Here is a 12,438-nt window from a genome sequence, read left to right as displayed (position 1 = left end):
TGGTACAGGGACAGAACTTGGTACCTGGTCTTGTAATATTTCATTCACTTTTTACTTAAGTGATTGGTGTGAGACCATTTAAGGGTAGATAAAGTTAACTTAAATATAATGGGAGAAAGGGTGCTCTTTAATAATAACCTATCACTTAATGCATTTACAAGCAACATTGGCCTTTTTTTTTGTTTGTTTCTTGAACACAGAGGATACTCTGTGGTAATGAGCCTTCCAAGTGGCTGGATAGATTCCAGGAAAAGTCGTCATCTTTCCGAGTGCCTGTGTACCTGGAGTTTGATGAACAACGGGATGCCCTTTTCTCATATATTGAGAGATTTCTGAGAACTGTACAAACAGCATTCCCTATTAGAGATCGTGTGCAGTTCATTCTGGATGTCTTATTCCCTGAGGTAAGACTGCTGGGGTGGCCTGTTATGTAAATAATTTGTGCACCAGATGATCTGTAGTCTTCTGCCCACTTCAATATAGCAATGTGTTTCTTCTTATGCAACTATGCATTTTTTTTTCTCCCCAACATTAGAGCACAATATCTTAGTCTGTGTGTGAATCCTCGCAATCCCAGTAACTGTTGTTTTTCTCATTGTATGAGTTTCAATAGAAACAAAACCAGGCTGTTTCATTTGCAAAATAAAGCACACATTCTTAGGGGTATTATGCTTTGTTACTCGGTAATTGGTGTATGCCTTCACTTATAATGTGATGTGGTCAACTTTTGTATTCTGTTCTTTCTTAATTTTGGATAGTCCATCATCCATGCCCTGGCTGCTCTACAGGGTGTATCAGGACAGGAGGCAGAAGACTAATTTCTTGGTGGCCCAGAATACAGTATCAGGTAAAAGTCAAGTATAGGAATGTTTGAAGTAAGTGTTTAAATATTTCTTATTATTTTTATATTTTACTTGCCTTAGTGAAGTGGAAGAATTTAACCGAAAGATAGGGCAGCAATTAAAGAAGGAGGGAATGCTGTGATATCTGTTGGAATAGAAGATGATGCTACTGCCCAGTGCTTCCAGAATCCTTCATTTGAGTCTTGGGTCTGAGTCTACTGCGTCATTGCCAAGTATTCTGGGATAATGTATCTTGTTTTGTTTACATTTTGTTTTTCTTCATATTCCAAGCTCATTTACTTGACTTTAGTTTTAATAAACTGGATGGCTGTCTCCTTCACAATTGATTTTAAAGTACTATACTATTCATTACATAAAAAGCTCTGAACAATTTAGTCCCTTCCAGTATTTGGTACTGTCTCTCCCCCATCACTCCTCAGTGTAATCTTTAATCCACAACCACTAATTAGCTTATGAAAGAACCGGTGAAGCAGCTTGCACATGTATACCAAAAATATAGAATGCCGGCTATAAATGAAAAACCTTTCAAAATACTTTTAAAACTCCATTTTTAAACTTCACCTCTGCTTAATTCCAACTTCTATCAGTTGTAATGCTTTATGAATGGAACTGCATACACTTTGAAAGATTTACACCAGATAATAACCATTGTTTTTTTTGCTGTTTTTTTTTTTTTTTTTTTGTCCGGTGATGCCCTTTGCCATGCACCCTGGTCAAGTCTTGTGCAGCTGACTGTGGTGCTGAAGAGAGAAGATTTCTGAAGACCCTCTTGAATTGGAGCTGCAATTGGATTAACACTACAACAGTATGCTGGCTGAGAATGTCCACAGGGGCCTGGGGAGGCTGTGACCTTGTGACCCTGAGACATTGTTTTGTCAATCATCCTGACCAACTAGACCTTTATGTGTTCTTCAACAGGGCCATTTGACCATCAGATATATTTAAGGAGAAGGACCTTTCAATTTTCCTCTTGTGTACTTTTTAATTGAATATATATTTTTTCGTTTTCATAAAGTTATATATATTTGTTATGCAGTTTAGCAGTTTGGGCTTTATTAGTATTAAAATATGTTAAAAGTTATTTGTGGAATAATTTTAATAATCAAAATAGCAAAACAATGTAACTTTAAATTTTCTATGCTCTGGGTAAAATATGTTAAAGCTATCTGGTGATTTTTTTACTTTTTTGTTTTCTCTCGACTGGCCTGGGAACGCCTTGGGATTCTCCCGGAAGAGCTAGAAGAAGTGGCCGGGGAGAGGGAAGTCTGGGCATCTCTGCTCAAGCTGCTGCCCCCGCGACCCGACCTTGGATAAGCGGGAGACAATGGATGGATGGATGGATGTTTTTTTTTGTACATTTGACAAATGGTTTTTTTAGGTGCATTGTTCTCACATTGTTCACTTTTGTTGTTCTCATAACATTTATTTAATAAAACTTGCATGAAAAGTGTGTTTCCTTGTTCATTATTCAGTTATTAACTCACATTTAAGACATTATATGGGTGAATAAAAGCCATTTAAATTTGAGTACAAGACGAGCAATAGTATCACAGAAGATGGTGCTGGGGTTGTGCTTTATGTAGGTTAGACATGAAATGAAGATTTCTTTTTCTTGAAAAAGACTGTTTATGCAATCCACTAGTATCACCGCAACAAAGTTTTGTAAACCATGATGCCCTATGACGTGTATTTCATTAATAATAATATGTAAAGTTATTTTTAAAGAGTTTTTCCAGGGATGAAAAGTGCATCAACAGTTCATTTTTACATATATACAAACGTATTTTGACTAACTGCATGAAAGCCTGGTACAACAGCTGCACCAAACCTGCCAAAAAAGTCCAGTAGTGGATCATAAAAACATCACAAGACGTTCAATGGAACTGAACTGCCATCACTTGATCATCGATACAAGATTCCCTGTGTAAGAAGGGCTAAAAACATCATCAAGGAGAACACTCATCTTGGACAGAACTTGTTTAAGCTTCTCTCATCTGGCAGGCATTTCAGATATATAAATGCAAAGAATTATTATCAATTTGTATGCTACAAATAGACAAAAAAAACCAAACTTTTTTCCAACTGCTATAAACTTATTGAACTTGTATATCTCCTCAATCTGTAATCGTTTTCATTGATCATGTACAATTAATATAGGTAGTGTAGGTAATCTATACTGCTGTGCATTTATGCAATAATAATCCATCCTGGTTACTTTAACATATATGGCATCTTGCCAATATTTTGAACATATTTTGTATGATTACTCAGTTTTTAGTTCATACTTTATTTATTTATTTATTGTATTGTTATATATCTGAATTATTTGACATTGGAATTTAAATGCAACGTGAAGTTGACACGATTAATTTCGTTGCGTTACTCAATGTCAATAAAGTACTTGAATACATCTATTTTTAAAACTGTCATTTATTTTTTATATGTAGACTATAATAACATACAATGGTTAAATACTTCTTTGTACAATGGGAACTGAAAAAAGAAGTGCTATGTAAACTAAACGAAGCGATCTCAGTGATAAACAATTAACGTTTATAACGAGAAGTACGACAAGCTTAATTCAGCCCTGAAAACAGAACGTACAATGAATATTTAATAATATTATCATTATGGTCAACTACGACGGCATTTAAACGAAAATTCTGTACTGCCCGTTGTGTATCGACATGCGCAGTTGAGAGCGATCCGTGCCGTAAAGCGAAATGTTTAGTATATTTTTTTTTTTATTATTAAGCGCATGCGGAGTGTGTTATTGCATACGTATTGAACGAAAACGTCATCGCTCACTTTACGGAGCTGCCCAATCTGTTTAACGCATGCGTGAACACTTTATGGCATGCTAGGCTTTCAATACGCCTGCGCGCGCAAATCTGGTAGGCACGCAGATCGGGTAGCCACAGTGCCTCCTGTCGAGTCATCTGTGCTACCAGAATAAGGCTCAGAATAGCAGTGATGTTGATCAGCATAAGTGGCCAATGAAGTGCGACATAAAACATATTTTACGTGTGAAACTATTTATGCAATTAAGAAATGTATTAACATTTATTTTTAAATGTATTGAAATGTAAATACATTGTTGTGATATCAATATAAGAAAGCTTGTCTCTCCTTTTTATTATTTTATGAATACCATAAATCTTTCATCATTCCAGACTACAGACATAACAGAACACTGTTGCATTGAAAGGTCTTCCACATTACCTGAGAGAGCACACACCACTATTGAAGTCTTGTTTGGTAAGTTTTTTTCCCCCCAATCATCATAAAACTAACAACTGTTACTCACAGTGGTGCTTTACACCATTTGATTTTATATGTTTTTAAGGTAACTAAGTCAAAGGAATTGGACACTCAAGGTGTGAAAATCATGATGATTGAAATGGTCAGAGATGAAAAAGATTCCGGGACACTAGACAGCATGGCAGTTTTGATTGAGGACACTGTTGTGGTTGAAGGACTGCCGGATTATCCCACTGCTTTTTGTGTACTGTTTGGGTTGATTTATGCCTTAAATATGGAGTGTCCTAAAGAATGGAAGTACACATTTGAGACCATTCAGAAGGTCTTTCTGAATCTTGGAGAACAATGTTCGGCTCAAACCCTGTCCTTAAAAAATAAGTTGTTGCAAGTTCTAAAGCTTTAGCCTGGTGTATCAATTATGTTGATATTCATTTTGCAAGGTTAGAAATTATATATAAGTAGAATCTGTTGATTGAGGGTAAATGATGTGCAAACCGATTAGTTTTATCTTTTTTGCAGTTTGTAAATATTTAATGTTTTTGAATATCTTTATTTAATTTGAGATGTTTAAAATCTTTTAGGTTTTATTTGTTTAGATCTTGAAAGAATGGAGTAAAACAATCTCTTCTCTGGTACAAAAATATTGTCTTAGTGTTTAACTACCTGTATTATATGGAAAATGTTTTAGTGTGTTTTATTGTGTTTAAATTGTTTTACCATGAAACAAAAACTGCTTATCAGGTGCCTCTGTTAAACAGATGATTTAATTTGCTCTCGTTGAACATTGTTCAATACTAGTGGTTTGCTTAACACTAATGTTTTTCAAAAATGTTAACAGATGTTTTTCATTGGTGTCTGTTGAGAGACAATAATAAACAGTTTTGCTATACACACGCAGTTTTTCATTTATTTAATGAGCTTTTTTTAGTTAAACCAAGCAAATAATATATTTTTGTATCACATATCAATTTTAAAAAATGCAGTAACAAATTACATCACTCTTTTTAAGTTGGGTTGTCCAACTTGTTTTTTTTTCAAATTTATAAAGCAAATCTGAAAATGGATACCTGAATATAGTAGGCTAGCCACCAGTTCAAATTTATATTGACTCTCTTTAATTCCCAAGCACATTTTTGAATTTCTTGGTAACTATTGTTTATTTACTATTTTTATATTTAGTTTTAATAAATATTACTCAAGCTATTTTTTGTAAAATTGGCAATTACACACAGAGTATACTGACCAAGTATACACACTAAGCCAAACTCATTGACACAAACTTTAATAACATAGCCAAGACAGAATAAAGAAACTGGTAGTGGTCATATACAGCATCTTTGCTTTCAATGTTGGAATGACTAGTAGTGACCGTACTACTAGTGAACACTTATTCAGACAAAGAACACAAAAATGTTTCAAAACTAGTGACTGACATGCATTTTTAAGTAATATAACTAACAAAGCTACACAAAGCGGTGTCTCAGACCTTTCGTTTTCACTAATGGCCCAAGAGCTCAGCATCTCCTGATACTGAATCCCTACTGCATTTCCAATAAAAATATAGCTAGCCTAATTCATCTTGATGGAAACTAAAAATAAATAATTTCTTTGCACATTGCATATATTTATTGCAAATATCACTTTTAAATTTTAGCATGCAATTTCAATTAAAAAAGTAAGTATTCAGAATGGTGCTACTGCTTGGTTTTAATGAAATTCATAGTCTCTCAGAATTATTGTGAGCAACAAGAATTGATTGGGACATGAAAACATACATAAGACACATTGTAAAAAAACAGGCAGCTGGCATAACTGTACAGTCAAGTAAGACCGTAACTTAAACCAATGAGGAAAACCAAAGTCAACTTCAAGGATCAAAAATGAGTTCAAAAACCTATTGTTAGTACCTACTTGAAAAGAAGCTAACTTTTGCTAAAAGTACATCCCCCGAGAACTATGTAAAATTAAAAACAAACCATAAAAACTTGACTCAAAATCTACCGTAGACTAAAAATATGAGTATTAAATGCTCTAAATATTACACTCAGCAGAATTTGTTTCAGCATTTATTGGTATTTATTAGGGAAAAGTAAAACAACACACTTAATTCAGCCAGGTAAATAAAATATGTTTTTTGCATAAATATTTATTACATTTTCAACCATACTAAAACAATCTTTTCTAAATGTAAACATTTTAAACGGCAAATGGCATGTAGGCTTTTTACAAAACACTCCGCATCAGCAGTCAGCTCATATTTTTGGCTTCTTTACAGTGACACAGTACACAGTTTTCTTTTGTTTAATTGTGTGCCTATCGTCCCATCTGGCACTGCATCATTTTACCATGAGCAACAGACATCTGAAGGGATGCTGTGACATGAGCTGCTTTCCAAAGTCTCTCTGCTACCATACTTGGTATAAAACTGCTTCATTACTTTTCAGTCAGCTGGTGTCATGCCTCAGGTCCTCATCCTTCGCTTCAGCAGCCTCTAGGGGATGTTTAATATCAGGATTGAGGGTCAGTGGAACAATAAAGAAGACACAGCAATCAAAAAAGTGTAATGTGCAAAATGTGCACGTTCCGGAAACGTGCTCGCAGTCCAAAGCACTCGTATATCAAAGTGAATTTCCCCAAAAGAAATAATGGAAACTCAGATGATTCGTTCCACAACCCAAAATTATTCATATAAAAATGATTAATACAAAATATAAAGTAAAAATACATAAAACAAATTAACCTGCACTTTACCTTTGAAAAGAATCATGGCTGGTGTGAGTTTCTAAACTCTTGTGGGATTCTACCCAACGGGACAACACGCAGAAGAGCGTCCCAAAGCAATCGCAGGCTCCCAGCGCTGTAGCAGTTCGCCGTAAAAGAATCCAAAAAGATCGCAGACATGCTATAAGCGCCTGCTGTCGAGGGTTGATACAAGGAACAAGGAACATTATAAATGCGCAGGGCACAGCATTACGGCCCTGCTTGACTGCTGTGTCTGTGTATAGGAGAGTGGCAGATCCCGCTACAATAAATAACCGCGCTGTTGCTGTTTCCAGCTGAATAAAGCTAAAGTACTGAGACTCAGCCTCGTGTTTTGGGGTACATGACAGGGACTCGCACGTCACAGCACACACGTGCGCGCGCACACACACACACACACAGTCACAATGCTGTAGTGAACAGTATACGCTCGTACGGATGTTGACTATATGAGTGAGGCACACCGACTCAGACGGAGAATAGGAGATGATTGCCCACAATCTTGCAGTGAGAGAGAGAGAGAAGAACCATCAGCTCAGTTGTGATCACATGACGCTCAGCAGACAAAGCGTATACATACTATTCATATTGCAAGACCTCGCTCGTTTATCAAGTCAAAATTTATTAATTTTAGCTCATCTTGCAAAACACTCGTAAACCAAGTTACTCGCAAACCGAGGTTCCAGTGTACTTCAATAAGAGGAAAAACAAAACTGAATAATAAAATTTAAAAAAATGCAAAACCAAAAATTCCAAGCACAATATGGCACACACCTATAAAAGAAATATAAAAAAGTCAGTATAAAAGGCTCTTTACAGTATAGTCATTCCTTGAGATTTAAAGAAAAAAGTAATCCTTCCATTTCTCTCTGTCTCTCAGATCTACAGCACAAAGGGGAAGCTGGCTTTGTAAGGCAAAACAAGAATAAAAGTACCGTCTGTGGAAGTCACCCCAGAGCAGCTTTAGTCTGGCGCAGACTGAAGTGACCAAATCTGATTTTCTCATCATCTAAACAGAACTGAGCTGTCCCATCCAGCAAACAGACTGGGTCAAAAAAGATACCTTTGAACAACTAGTTCAATAATATCAGTACATGTGGCAAGAAAGGATTTGTCAAGATAGAAAGGATATTGAAATGCAGTCAAGTGCCAGATGGAGTAGATAAGTAGCAATTCAAACCTGGGTACCAAAGTTCAATAGCATTGCTTGTGACAGTTGACAACATCACTTCCGGCCCCGAACAATAATGTAATTTACGGTTCCCTTGTGATGACGTCACTTCCCGTCCCCATATGATGACATCACTTCCGTCCTCATCTGATAATGACATCACTTCCTATTTCCATTTTGCTTTGTCATTTCCTCTTCTTCTGCCTTGTTGTAACTTCCTCCATAGTGGTATAAAAGAACATTGTCTACTGTACGCATTTGTCAACTGTATCTCATATATATGACCAGAAAATCAGTCTTTATTGATTACTCTGCATTCAAGAGACTATAAGGGGAATTCTTTTATATTTTGACAATATACATATAATTAATCACATTTTTCTGGGTAGAATGTTAGAGTTACTTTAACATGGGCATTTGCCTTGCAGCAATTTAGGACAAGTCAAGAAAGGGCAGGAGCATGATACACTCACTGATGAAATACTTTAAAAATCTAAGTACACAATCCCAATCGGTATTGTTCACTGTGTTTGAAATGTAAAGTACAAGTGGTTCACGTAAACAGACTAGTATAGTCAGGACAAGTGTGAGATGCTGCACAATTTCCCAAAAACACTCCAAGCACAAAGCACAGCTTGAATATGAAAAAAAACTATGGTTTAGCTACACACAAAGTCAAAAATAAAGGAAATTACAGAATAAGACTCAAAGATCAGGAATTGAAATGAAGACTGCCATAAACACATCAGAGTGAACTTGGTTTACATAGGAGCAACTACCACAGTCAGTATCAAGCAATATGAGATGGAAAATACAAAAAAAAATTTTACTGACATACAGTACAAGTCAGCATCACAATGCTCCATTACGTGATGTACCACCTTGGAAATAGTTCATTAATAGTGCCTGCTGATTTATTAAGTGATGGGATTTGTGACTTTTACTACATTGGGCACACGATTGTTGGTCTTGTTTGTTTAACTATTACAGAGAAACTTGAGCAAGACTGAATAGGATAAACATACAGTATATCACCTTGACTTTCATAAAAGGATATGCTGCTTCCACAGCTTCAAAGACCTGGGTTTGAATCCCAGCCCTGGCTCCCTGTAGGGAGCTTGTGTTTTCTCCTGTATCTTCATTGGTTTTTCTCAAGTACTCTGATCTTTTTTACCTAATTCCAAAGACATGCCTGTAATGTCACTTAAAGACACTGCATCTGTCCAGTGTGAATGAATGAGGTTGTGTGTTTCAGTGCATCCTGTGAAGGACTGGCTCCAGCTTTGCTCCCTACAGTATGCTTCCAGGATAGGTACCTGGAATGGCTCAAACAATTTACAAATAACATGGAATATGTTTTCATTTCTTTTTAACTTCACCAGGAATTATGATACATGAAAAGGAGAAACAGTGGACCCCTTCTGCTACTCTCAGTGAGGAACAAGGAATATTTTAAAAAAAGCCTGTCATATTTAGCCAGATTATCCTTGAGCCCTTTTTCATGTAAGTATTTACTACTTCATATTTTCACAAAGGACCTTTTGAAAGCATTACACAATGTTCTCATAATGATTCCTCTCCTAAAGGTTTCTCAGTCATAACTAAGTGACTGATTCAAACCTTATAATGTGCACACCTGGTAATTGATAGCTTGCTATACCACACCATTTTTATTCAAGTTTAATAAAAGCTGGGGTTTTGAATTCAATAAGCCACAGTGTCACAGTGATTTATAGCCTATAAAGTGGAATCTTCTAAAGGGTAGCTTAATAATGAACTGTTTTCTGGGTTGACTAGTCTATAGATTTCCACACTGAAATCACTAATTAAATCCATTGGGATGGCACCAAAGACATAAAAGATGAAACCAGGCATAATAGCTTCTATGATATATTTTAGCAGATTTTTTTTTAAAAAGTGTGTATGAAAGAAGTTACTTGGTCTCTATAGCAAGTTAATAATTATAGAATTTTGTTACAAATAAACATGGCATTGTCAATCAACCACATCTGATCAGCACAGCATATCTTAAATCTTATGTTAGATTAGATAGGAATACATATTAAAAGTAAAGGTCATACAAAACCAAGATAATGGAGAAGATGAGAAATGTGTTCTTTAAGAATGATTTAAATAACCATAATGTAAAATTAATATGCAGCATCACTGCAGACATGCTAACAACAATAGTAAAGTACAATTTTAATGTCACAAAACATGAATTAGCTTGTGTTGCATTTATCTAAGCCTTCACTGAGCTACTCATTTTGCAAACAAATAACAGAAATTAATTCTGAATACTTGTGTGAGGAGATACTACAATACTATTGCACCCTATTGTAATAGTTCAGTTTCTTAAACATAAACATAAAAAGTATATACACAAAAATGATACTGAATTGAACAACCTAGAACACATACACTTTATGCCAGGGTACTCAACTCTGGTCTTAGAGGTCTGCAGTGGCTGCAGGTTTTCATTCCAACCTGCTTCATAATAAGAAGCTAGACCCAGCAGATAATGATACTTGATATTTAATTATATATTTTGTTAGTGCTTTCATTGTTCGTGGACAATTCTATATCATATTGAAGATTTTTCATTTTCTGACAAAGTTACCCATATGTTTGTCTGGTCTGGAACATATTTATCCCTTCTTGTCTGTTCTCTTTCTCTCATTTATTTCAAAACATTGCATTAACACAGCTACTTCATGATCATTTACACAGGTTTAAATTGAAGTAAGTTAGCCAGAGAACTTTTGATTTGTTTGTCGTTTGCAATTCATTATTACCTGATGGCTGGTTAAGAAAACAGGCAACAATTAAAACCATAATGCAGCTATTTAAAGCGATAATTGGCAATTAAGGGGTCTGAACCTTAATAAACAATTTAACTAAAATTAAGCCCAAAAAACATTTTGCTTTAGTAGTAAATAACTGGGTTTTAATTTAAACCTTGGTTAAAGTAAAAACATTTGCACTCTCTGCAGACCTCCAGGGCCGGACTAGAGTATAAGTAATGAAACTCAATTTATGTCAAACCTCATAAACCGTTTATAAAGATTTCTATCTTTTACACTAAGGTTTGAAATACATATGCCCAGAAGTGAAATAAATTGTCAGTTATATGGGAAACAGGTACCAGCTTAAAATTGAAAAAGCTCTATCTCAGGGGTTTTCAGCCTTTTGTCTTTGTGAACCACCACCAGGACTTTAAATGTCACAATGTACTGCCACTTTTTGGGGTCTTAAATTGTTAAGGGCTGAAGTGTTATTAGTTAAAGCTCATGGGAATATTTCTTTATTGGCTCAAAATATTGTATTGAGGTATTTTGGATAGTTTTTGTATTTTGTCCCTTTTAAATGTTTTTTTCATAAATTATTTTGTAATGTATTTACAATGGTGTTGTTTGGCGTAGAAAAAAAATAAGAAAGCCTTAAAGTTCTATGACTTTGCCTTTACAAAGAATATACAATTCAGATATTGAGTTTCACGTGTGGCAGTGAGGGGGATTTTCCTCCCAATGTAGCAACAAAAGGGGGAATTTTGCTGGCTTTGGGGGATGTCAGCATTGGGTTTATAAACAGTAATATGATTATCACTGGCTACCTGATTTTAAGAACTTGAATCATGATGCCGATCACATTTTTTTGCATTTTTTTCAATGTTTCATTTTGTTACAGGTTAGAGTGATGACAGTAACCATTTCCCGTTTATGGTAGATCTTCCTGAATGCTTCCGTATTCCCTTCTCCCATTATTCCCGAATTTCTCTTTTTGCTTCATCTAGTCCAGTGATTCTTAACCTTTTTTGAGTCACAGACCACTTTAAGAATCTAATGAAAGCTATGGACCCCCTTCTCCAGAAATATTCACATAAACACAACATTGCATGCAATGAATATAATGTACTTTATTTATCAAGTTTTGATTGTCTCATACATATATGACATACACAAAGTATTATTAAACTTTAAAGTAAACATTCTAATAAAAACACTCCTTTTTTATGCAAAGTAATGGCCACTCATTATAATTATGAAATACAATCCTGTTGTGCAAATTAAAACAGATCTACTACTACCACGTTTTCTACTACCATTGATACTATTACTACACCTACTCTAAATCAACAGTACCAGGCTGTCTAGTGAATATAAATGTTCATTTTTATCTGACTCTCACGGAGCCCCTGAAACCCATCCATGAACCCCCTAGGGGTCCACAAACCTCAGGTTAAGAACCCCTGATCTAGTCCAAGAGCTTTATCCCTTTTCATATGATTGACGACTCTCACTTTGACTTCCAGTTCCCATAAAGGTAGTTCAGGACAGCTGCATAGCATGACAGTAGTGCCTATGAGGATATTGGTGTGCCAGA

General features: G+C 35.4%; 1 long non-coding RNA gene across 1 annotated transcript; it reads left to right on the top strand.

Moving 5' to 3' along the window:
- The first annotated feature begins 267 nt into the window (after positions 1-267).
- Positions 268-1,710, top strand: LOC127528035 (uncharacterized). The gene is made up of 3 exons (XR_007935188.1): positions 268-404; positions 759-847; positions 924-1,710. It is a non-coding gene; the product is annotated as an uncharacterized LOC127528035 (long non-coding RNA).
- Positions 1,711-12,438: the final 10,728 nt, after the last annotated feature.

Source organism: Erpetoichthys calabaricus, chromosome 5 (assembly GCF_900747795.2).
Source record: "Erpetoichthys calabaricus chromosome 5, fErpCal1.3, whole genome shotgun sequence".
In the NCBI taxonomy this organism is placed as follows: domain Eukaryota; kingdom Metazoa; phylum Chordata; class Cladistia; order Polypteriformes; family Polypteridae; genus Erpetoichthys; species Erpetoichthys calabaricus.
The sequence above is the reverse complement of the archived record's forward strand: the minus strand, read 5'-3'. Positions and strand labels throughout refer to the sequence as shown.